The following is a 10,278-nucleotide window of genomic DNA, read 5'->3' on the forward strand; positions in this document are numbered from 1 at the left end:
CTCAATCTAATGGCTTGTTCTGTTACAGAGAGCTGTTCATCTCCGATAAGACACACACCCCGCGTCTCCGGCCCTTGAAGCTATATTATACTGTATACTGTATACCGTGTCTGCGAGTTTTTATGTCTTCCCCGATGGAAAGAGGACTATCGACGTCCGAACTACAATAAAGATGTTCTAGTTAGTATAGTAGTGCGTCCAATTCCGGTGTCCAATCTTCTGCTTCAGACACCTTGGTTGTGGTTGGATCACCTCTGTTATTGTTGTTACTCACTAGAAGTGAGTCCCGGGTTATTTCACTGTGGTGGTCTCCAGTTAACATAACCTATAGACTGTGTAGCCCAGGGGCGTTATAGTGGAGGGGGGAGCGTAGAGGTGTAGGGGGTAGTGCTGCCAGAATTGGCCAATTTTTTAAATATTCCTTTCAAAACACCCAAGTTGGTTCGAATGATTCGATTGTCGAATGTATGTCATTTTAATATAAAGTATTGCAGGCCAATATGCAGTAAAACGTTCTCTCATTCTTTCTCTATATATGCGCCGGGTCCCGTATCGGCCGCGGTCTGGTGCTGAGAAATGCACTGCACTTGCCAGATCAAATGAATGATTCATTATCATCTTAATTAATAGCCTAGTTTTTGTATAATGGTTTAGTTTAGATATAAAGGCCGGGACTTTGTCGCTGTTCTGAAGTTCTTTTACCTCGACATGAAACGGGAAATAATCAAATCAATGCATTTGTTTTTGGTTGAAAATGTTTTTGGTGTGTGTGTGTGTGTGTCTGTGCGTGTGTGCACGTGTGTGTGTGTGTGTGTGTGGGGTGGGGGGCATTAGACAGAAATAACAGATCTACAAGCTCTGACAACGTGTCGCAACGCAACGTCAGCTTGAAGATCTGCTATTGTCAGTTTAGAGATTTGGTGTAGAGGAAAGGGGGGGGGGGGGCGAGGGGGGGGGAGCAGTTTAGCTGCACTTCTATAAAAGTAGCACTACACCCCTGGGCTCGCCTTGAACACACACACACACACACACACACACACACACACACGCACGTATGTAGGCCAACAGCAATCTGCAGGCCCGTTTCCGCCTTCGTCTTGTCTGTCACTAATTGATAAAGTGTGCGACTTCCTCCTCTATAATACTCCCCATGTATATACTGTACCGCACGGGAGTGTGTGTACCGTATCCTGCTCTGGATCACACACACACACACACACACACACACACACACACACACACACACACACACGTACTGTACAGTTCAATACACATCATGATCTTATTATCTGTGCGTGAACACACACACACACACGCGCGCGCGTACAGTACAGTTCAATACACATCATGATGTTCTTATTATCTACGCACACACACACACACACACACACACGCACACGCACACACACACACGCACACACTTCACGCTGCTTTGTGGACGGCCTAATCAGTAGCATGTAAGAGAAACACATCCATGTACATCCATGCATGTTGTGATTTCAGACGTGGCGGTGGTGGTGTTTGATCCGTCGTTCATTTGTTCCAGCGTTACATGTCGTCCTCCAGGAATCACAGCGCCGTGACTGTTGTTTTGTCTTCTTCTTCTCTTCCTATATATACGCTGTGGGAGGTCGGGTGGGAAATACAACTCAGAGTGCAGTTTCAGGGGTTAGACACACGATGGCGCCCCTTGCTTTATTTCTCCAACAGGTTCAAACAAAGTCAGTTTTCACAAACAGAACTCAGACAGTAATATTCTTTGCATGAGGTCCCGGCTCCGAGGCGGGAGTCGTCACTGCAGAGGATGAGAGGGGATGTTAGCATACGGTCAGAGCACAAGGTAAGTACAAAGTTGGGGCCTGAGACACCCGGTCTAGGCAGTCTACCAACTGGACCTTTGTATAACTCTTTCTCTTCTTCTTTTCCAGGTTCCAGAGGAGGCCAGGAGGCTCCCCCGGAGGTAGGTAAGGGGGTGCGTATCTTTCTCTATCCACAAGGCACAGAAGAGTACTTTAGAGTAGAAGTACTCGGATACGGGGTGGTGAGTAATTAGAGTAAAAGTACTTGGTATGGTACCGGGCGGGGATGGTACGGAGGGCCCCTTAGGCTCGGCCAACAGGAAGATACACAAGCATTTATATTCTTATTTCTCTCTATCTACTGGGTGGCCGTGTCGGTACGACAACGGCAGTCAGGGGGTTAACACAAAGTAAGCGCTCTAGTTTCTAACGGTCTTCTTTCACCGGGCCTGGCGGCGCAAGCCAACTTAAAGTCTCTTCAAGGGTGAAATAAACATAACACGGGCCTGTCTTCTTTCACAGGGTGTACGTGACACTTTATCTAGAGCCTGCTAGCTTCCATTAGTCTCTACGGGGTTATCTTCATTCAACAATCTTCAGTGTACAACACCACGGTGACACTCTTCATTCACAGTCTTCATTTAGCATCGACAGGGTGACTTCCTTCATTCACAATCTTCGTTATTATCCTTAGCTGCTCATTTGCCACTATGAGTGCCTCTTCTTAATAACACGGGTGATAGATAGTGAATGGTTTGTCTTACTGCGACCTTATGGAGCTGTGGGGCTGCCGTTTCCATACGGGGGTCCCGTCTTCCGCACTCGTCCCCGATACGAGCCAGGTGGGTCTCCAGTATGCATGCGGCTCTCCGTGTATACTTGTCTATGGGGGGCACACGCTCCTGCGTGTGCTTCCAGCCCCACTCCTACAAGCCTGGTGATGTGAGAATATAAGAGAGCAATTGAGTGGTGATACAAACAATCAAACAATAAACATAGTCCATACGTGAGAGTCCATAAGTGAGAGGAGTGTGGACTTACCATCCAACGCCGAGTGGACGGCATATGCTGCGCGAGCGTCTGTGTGTAGCAGGGATCTGATACTGCTAGGTGCGCAGGCTGTTTATAAAGGGCGCGGCTGACAGGCTGCGGCTGTCCTTAATTGCTAACCAGGGCGGCGGCCGGAATGAGGCGCAGCTGATTTAGAATTGCTCTGGGATAATACACTGAGTCTATGACCCGGCCATGGGCGTGCCTGGTTGTCATGGTAACTCGCCCCTCCCCCTGAGGTGAGACCTGACAGACTCCACACACTCCCCCCCTAAGTTTCTTGCTACCGCAAGGAGCTTGACTACTTCCCTCGTCTTCGTACAGTCTTGAGAGCGCGTCCGCGTGTTTCATCTTGGTCCCGGGCCGGTGCTCTATCTCGAACTTGTAGCTCTGGAGCTCGACGAACCAGCGGGTGACACGGTCGTTGCGGTCTTTGTTCGCCGCCATCCACTTGAGTGGCGCGTGGTCGGTCACGAGGGTGAACTGTCTGCCCCATAAGTAGTACCGGAGGTGATGGATGGCCCATTTCACAGCCAGGCACTCCTTCTCGACAGTGGAGTAGTTACGCTCGTGCTTCAGCAGCTTCCTGCTGATGTACAGTACGGGATGCTCATCTCCGTCTAGCGGCTGGGACAGGACAGCGCCGACCCCGGTGTTGGACGCATCCGTGGCGAGGATGAAGGGCCTTGTGAAGTCCGGCGCCACGAGCACCGGCTCGCTGCACAGGGCGGTCTTCAACGTGCGGAAGGCTTCGTCCGCCTCGTCCGTCCACTGGACGTGGTGGGGAAGGTTCTTCTTGGTCAAGTCGTGGAGGGGGGCCGCGATCGTGGCGAAGTTCTGGACGAACTTCTGGTAATAGGCGATCAGGCCGAGGAAGGACTTGACCTGCTTCTTGGTCACCGGGCGTGGCCAGGTCTGGATCTTCTCCACCTTCCTCGTCTGTGGTCGGATGCACCCTCGGCCGATGGTGTAGCCGAGGTAGTCCGTCTCGGTCCAACCAATGCGGCACTTCTTTGCGTTGGCGGTCAGGCCGGCCGCCCGTAGGGTGGCTAGGACTGTGTCGACCCGCTCCAGGTGCTGTCCCCAGGTGGCGCTGTGGATGATTACATCGTCCAGGTAGGCCGCCGCGAAGGCCTGGTGGGGTCGCAGTATCCGGTCCATCAGCCGTTGGAACGTGGCGGGGGCCCCGTGTACTCCGAAGGGCATCACTCGGTACTGGAAGAGTCCATCGGGAGTGATGAAGGCCGTCTTCTGCTTGGCTCTCTCCGTGAGGGGAACCTGCCAGTACCCTTTAGTCAGGTCGAGGGTACTGATGAACCGGGCGGGCCCCAGCCGGTCAATCAGCTCATCGACGCGGGCCATGGGATACGCGTCGAACACGGAGATCTCATTTAACTTCCGGAAATCATTGCAGAAGCGGAGTGTGCCGTCGGGTTTGGGGACAATCACGATCGGGCTCGACCAGGCACTGTGGGACTCCTCGATGACCCCCAGCTCGAGCATCTTCTGGACCTCTTCTCTGATTGCCTTCCTTCGTGCCTCCGGGATCCGGTACGGCCGTAGTCTCACTACCTGGCCGTTAGGGGTGTCGATGTCATGCTTTAGCACGGAGGTGTGGCCCGGTAACTCTGAGAATACGTCGCGGTTCCGATCGAGTAGCTCCCGCAAGTCCTGTGTCTGCTGGGGCGTCAGATCCTCACCAAGGGCCACGGCCGGGGCCTGCGGGGAGACAAAGGTTACTAAAGCGGGTAGGGGCACTTCCTCCGGCGTATGCCACCGTTTCAGTATGTTCACGTGGTAGATCTGGTGTCCGCGTCTTCTACCTGGCTGACTCACCCGGTAGTTCACGTCTCCTTTCCTCTCTACGACTTCATATGGGCCCTTCCATCGGGCCAGGAACTTACATTCGCTGGTGGGGACCAACACCAGCACTTTATCGCCGGGGGCGAACTCTCGGATCTTGGCACCCTTATTGTAGGTGCGCGCCTGGGCCGTCTGGGCTGCGGCCATGTGCTCTCTTACGATGGGCCAGATGCGTTTGGCGCGCTCCTGGAGCGCGTCGACGTGTTCGATGACGCTGCGGAGGGGGGACGGCTGGCTCTCCCAGGCTTCTTTAGCCAGGTCGAGGAGGCCACGCGGTTTCCTCCCGTACAGGAGCTCAAAGGGCGAAAACCCGGTTGACGCTTGGGGTACTTCGCGAATGGCGAAGAGTACAAACGGGATGAGGCGGTCCCAGTCTTTGGCGTCCTCTTCCGTGACGCGTTTTAACATTTTCTTTAGCGTTTGGTTGAACCGTTCGACCAAACCATCCGTCTCAGGGTGGTAGGCGGAGGTCCGTATACGCTTGACCTTCAGCCATTTATACAGGGATGCTAGGACTCTGGACATGAAGCACGTGCCCTGGTCGGTCAGGATTTCGTCCGCTATGCCGACGTGGCTGAATAGCATCAGCAGCTCGTGGGCGATGGCCCGGGCGTTGGCGGTGCGGAGGGGGATGGCCTCCGGATAGCGCGTCGCATAATCCATGATGACTAGGATGTACCGGTGGCCCCGGGCGGACTTAGGGAGGGGTCCGACAATATCCATGGCGATACGGGAGAACGGTACATCGATAATTGGCATTGGAATTAGGGGGCTATGGGGCACGCCGCGGGGGGCGGTTAGCTGACACTCGGCACAGGAGCGGCAAAACTCCTCAATGGCCTTCTTAACGCCTGGCCAATAGAAGCGGGCGGCGACCCGGTCGTAAGTCTTTTGTACGGCCAGGTGGGCCCCTAACTGGTGGGAGTGGGCGAGATACATTACTCGGGACACATACGGTTTGGGGACGAGTAATTGTTCGACGACCTCCCCAGCGGGGTCCTTGCAAGCGCGGTACAGCAAGTCGTGTTGGACGAAGAAGTGTGGGAAAGGTTTCTCACTCACCCCCGGGTTCAGCTTCCCGTCGACGGCCACGACGTTCCGCCTGGCGCCAGCCAGGTTGGGGTCGGCCCACTGAGCGGTGGCGAACGATCCTTGCCGCCGGGGGGGCGGCGCGTCTATTCTGGGGAACTCTAGGAAGGGGTCTTCACCGAGGGCCGGCGTGTCGTCTGCGTCGGAGGCCTCCGCTTCTTCCGGCCCGGGTTCTGGCTGGGGACTTCCTCGGCCGCTGCTGGTGGACGAGGTCCCGTCTTCGCGGAGGGCGGGGCAGGCGACGAGGGGTACGCTACTTCGGCGGCGTCGGCGGCGCCGCGTCCTGGGGGGCCCTCGTCGTCCCGGGTTCCAGTATTTCTCGAACAGCGGACAGTCCGTTCCGATCAAGAGGGGGACGGGGAGTTCGGGGACCACTCCGGCGGCGACCAACGCGGAGCCACGGGGGGTCTGTACGGTCACGTGGGCGACGGGGTACCGCCGGACATCTCCGTGGACACACGTGACCGGGATGGTGGGTCCATTGGTGGCGGAGGCGAGGTCACCCCGGACCAGCGTCACCACGCTGCCTGAGTCCAGCAAGGCATGGGTGTCGGTCCCATCAACCCGGGCGGGGAGGGTGGTCTGTCGTCGGCTCTCACTTCCGGTGTGGAGGCAGGGGCGGGGCCCTCTCATGCTGTCCGCGGAGGGCATGGAGACATCGGGGCCGGGGGGCCGCTCTGGGCAGGCCCAGGACAGGTGGTCCTCCCGATTACAGACGTAGCACCTGCGGATCCGCGGGCTGCGGTCGGGGGGGCCGGAGGCACGGGGCCGGACCGGGGCCGGCGGGGTCGGCGGGGCTGGTCGGCGTCGGTCTCGGCGGTCGTCTGTCGTGGGGACGGCGTCGCTCTTGGTCTGGCGGAGCATATCCGAGCAGACGTGGTGGTTCTCCAGGAGGGCGATCAGGGCGTCCACGGATGTGGGGCTGACTCGGGCAACATATTTCTTGGCGTCGGATGGCAGGGCACGGACACACCGGTCTATGACTAATCTCTCAATCCACGGGGTCTCTCCGCCCGTGGTCAGCCAGCTCTGCGTCAGGCGGTAGAGGTCGGCGACCTGAGCGCGAGGGGGCTGGGCCTGCTGATAGGCCCACATGTGGTACCGCTGGGCCCGGGCGGGCAGGCTGTAGCCGAGGGTGGACAAGATGGCGGCCTTCAGCGTCTCGTAGTCTCGAGCGTCTCTGGCGGGAAGGTCCCGACATGCGCGTTGAGCCTCTCCCGAGAGGTAGGGCGCCAGTATGCCGGCCCAGTCGGCGGCGGGCCACTGCTCGCGGTCGGCGGTGCGTTCGAAGAGTTCGAGGTACGCCTCGATGTCATCCTCGGGGGTCTGCTTGGAGAGGACGGCGTTGGGGGTCCTAGGGACATCACCGTGTCGGTCTAGCCTGCGGACAACTTCACGCACAGCGTTCTGTAGTTCAGTCTGACTTCGGAGAAGGGCGGCCAATTCGGGGCTGGCCATGTTTAGGCGGTGGTTGAGATCAGATGAATACCCGCATTCTCCACCATATGTGGGAGGTCGGGTGGGAAATACAACTCAGAGTGCAGTTTCAGGGGTTAGACACACGATGGCGCCCCTTGCTTTATTTCTCCAACAGGTTCAAACAAAGTCAGTTTTCACAAACAGAACTCAGACAGTAATATTCTTTGCATGAGGTCCCGGCTCCGAGGCGGGAGTCGTCACTGCAGAGGATGAGAGGGGATGTTAGCATACGGTCAGAGCACAAGGTAAGTACAAAGTTGGGGCCTGAGACACCCGGTCTAGGCAGTCTACCAACTGGACCTTTGTATAACTCTTTCTCTTCTTCTTTTCCAGGTTCCAGAGGAGGCCAGGAGGCTCCCCCGGAGGTAGGTAAGGGGGTGCGTATCTTTCTCTATCCACAAGGCACAGAAGAGTACTTTAGAGTAGAAGTACTCGGATACGGGGTGGTGAGTAATTAGAGTAAAAGTACTTGGTATGGTACCGGGCGGGGATGGTACGGAGGGCCCCTTAGGCTCGGCCAACAGGAAGATACACAAGCATTTATATTCTTATTTCTCTCTATCTACTGGGTGGCCGTGTCGGTACGACAACGGCAGTCAGGGGGTTAACACAAAGTAAGCGCTCTAGTTTCTAACGGTCTTCTTTCACCGGGCCTGGCGGCGCAAGCCAACTTAAAGTCTCTTCAAGGGTGAAATAAACATAACACGGGCCTGTCTTCTTTCACAGGGTGTACGTGACACTTTATCTAGAGCCTGCTAGCTTCCATTAGTCTCTACGGGGTTATCTTCATTCAACAATCTTCAGTGTACAACACCACGGTGACACTCTTCATTCACAGTCTTCATTTAGCATCGACAGGGTGACTTCCTTCATTCACAATCTTCGTTATTATCCTTAGCTGCTCATTTGCCACTATGAGTGCCTCTTCTTAATAACACGGGTGATAGATAGTGAATGGTTTGTCTTACTGCGACCTTATGGAGCTGTGGGGCTGCCGTTTCCATACGGGGGTCCCGTCTTCCGCACTCGTCCCCGATACGAGCCAGGTGGGTCTCCAGTATGCATGCGGCTCTCCGTGTATACTTGTCTATGGGGGGCACACGCTCCTGCGTGTGCTTCCAGCCCCACTCCTACAAGCCTGGTGATGTGAGAATATAAGAGAGCAATTGAGTGGTGATACAAACAATCAAACAATAAACATAGTCCATACGTGAGAGTCCATAAGTGAGAGGAGTGTGGACTTACCATCCAACGCCGAGTGGACGGCATATGCTGCGCGAGCGTCTGTGTGTAGCAGGGATCTGATACTGCTAGGTGCGCAGGCTGTTTATAAAGGGCGCGGCTGACAGGCTGCGGCTGTCCTTAATTGCTAACCAGGGCGGCGGCCGGAATGAGGCGCAGCTGATTTAGAATTGCTCTGGGATAATACACTGAGTCTATGACCCGGCCATGGGCGTGCCTGGTTGTCATGGTAACTCGCCCCTCCCCCTGAGGTGAGACCTGACAGACTCCACAACGCCCTTGTGGGTGTTCCATGTGCCGTGGCGCGTTTTGTCGTCTTAAAACATTTTCCCCCCTCCCTTTCTTCTCCCCTCGTTCCGTGTCTCCACCCCCCCTCACCCCCCCCAACGACGACGTCGTTCCACTCAAGACGTCTTTTGTTCTCACGTTAAGCCATGGAGACCGGAGACCGGCTCTTCTAAAACTCTGACACTTTTCTCTAACAACGTGCATGCATGGTGCTCCCATGGGACCCCCCGGAATTATCCGTGTTTGGCCGCTGAACCCCATCTGCCTGCAGCAAGGAACCCTCCGACCCATGCAGAAGCAAATATTTGATTTAAAAACATTCGCTGTGAAAGAATATATATATAAAAGAATCCATCTGAAAATATGTTGTTCCAGGAACCCCCCCAACAGAAGCAAAGATTTGAGTTAAAGATAACTCTGAAAGAATATATTCAAAGATTTGAGGCACATTTTCACCATTTAAAAAAAAATAGATCTACAAGCTCATTGCGCGGCACCATCGGTGCCGCGCAATGAGCTTGTAGATCTTGTAGATCTGCTTGTATAGATGTATTTTTCAACAGCCAAACGGTTGAAGTGGTTAGAAGCTATGAGGCCGACACGGATGCGTTCCAGGCCTTAATGCGTTAAGCACGTTCTTCATCGTTGAGTTTATATGGAGCCTCTAGTGTTTCTTTTTCTCACCATCGTCTCCTATGTGGAGGTTTTTGATATATTTATATATATATATATATATTTATATATATATACATACATTAAAGATTGCCGTTTGCTTGTCCGTGGGTTTTAATCTAAATGAAGAGATGGGTCCCCCGAGGGGGGCTCGCTGTGGTAATCACGTCAAACAGGCAACACCCCTGTCACTCTCGCTCCATCTCGCTTGATCATCATCGCCACGGCAATTAAGGAGCAGATTCTAGTTGGTATCTGGCTCTTAAGTAATCAGCTGCGGAACGGGATTGGATCTAACGTTATACGGCCGCGTCGTTAATCTGTACGAGCGGCCATTTATCTGTTCCACGGACGGACGGCGGGACACCAGGCCCGGTTTTCGGGGGCTTGGCGCCCGGCCTGAAGGTTATACGCCGTTAGGTCATTGATAACAAGGCGTTGGTTTGGGTAAATATATCGTTCAAAAGGCAATGCAAATGTGTGTTTATTGTCATGTCGATAATATTAATGGAGCGCCAGACTGAGGAACTTCTGTGAGACGGGGAAACTTCAAGTGTGACTGCACACACTCGTTTACATCTCGCAAATTGAGTTTTGATTTGTGTGTGTGTGCGTGCGGGGGCCATACGCGCGCACATAACGCGCATCGCTCGCAACATCCACATCTGCGCGCGTGTGTGTGCCTGCAAGCGTGTGTGATATTATAAAATCTCCTTATATTACTTAATCAAGCAGTCATGTTAATTGTGTAATAGGCTTGTATATTTTGCCGCTCGTCTCGTCTCATTTGCATATT

Source organism: Protomyctophum bolini (genome assembly GCF_963924005.1).
Source record: "Protomyctophum bolini genome assembly, chromosome: 17".
In the NCBI taxonomy this organism is placed as follows: Eukaryota; Metazoa; Chordata; class Actinopteri; order Myctophiformes; family Myctophidae; genus Protomyctophum; species Protomyctophum bolini.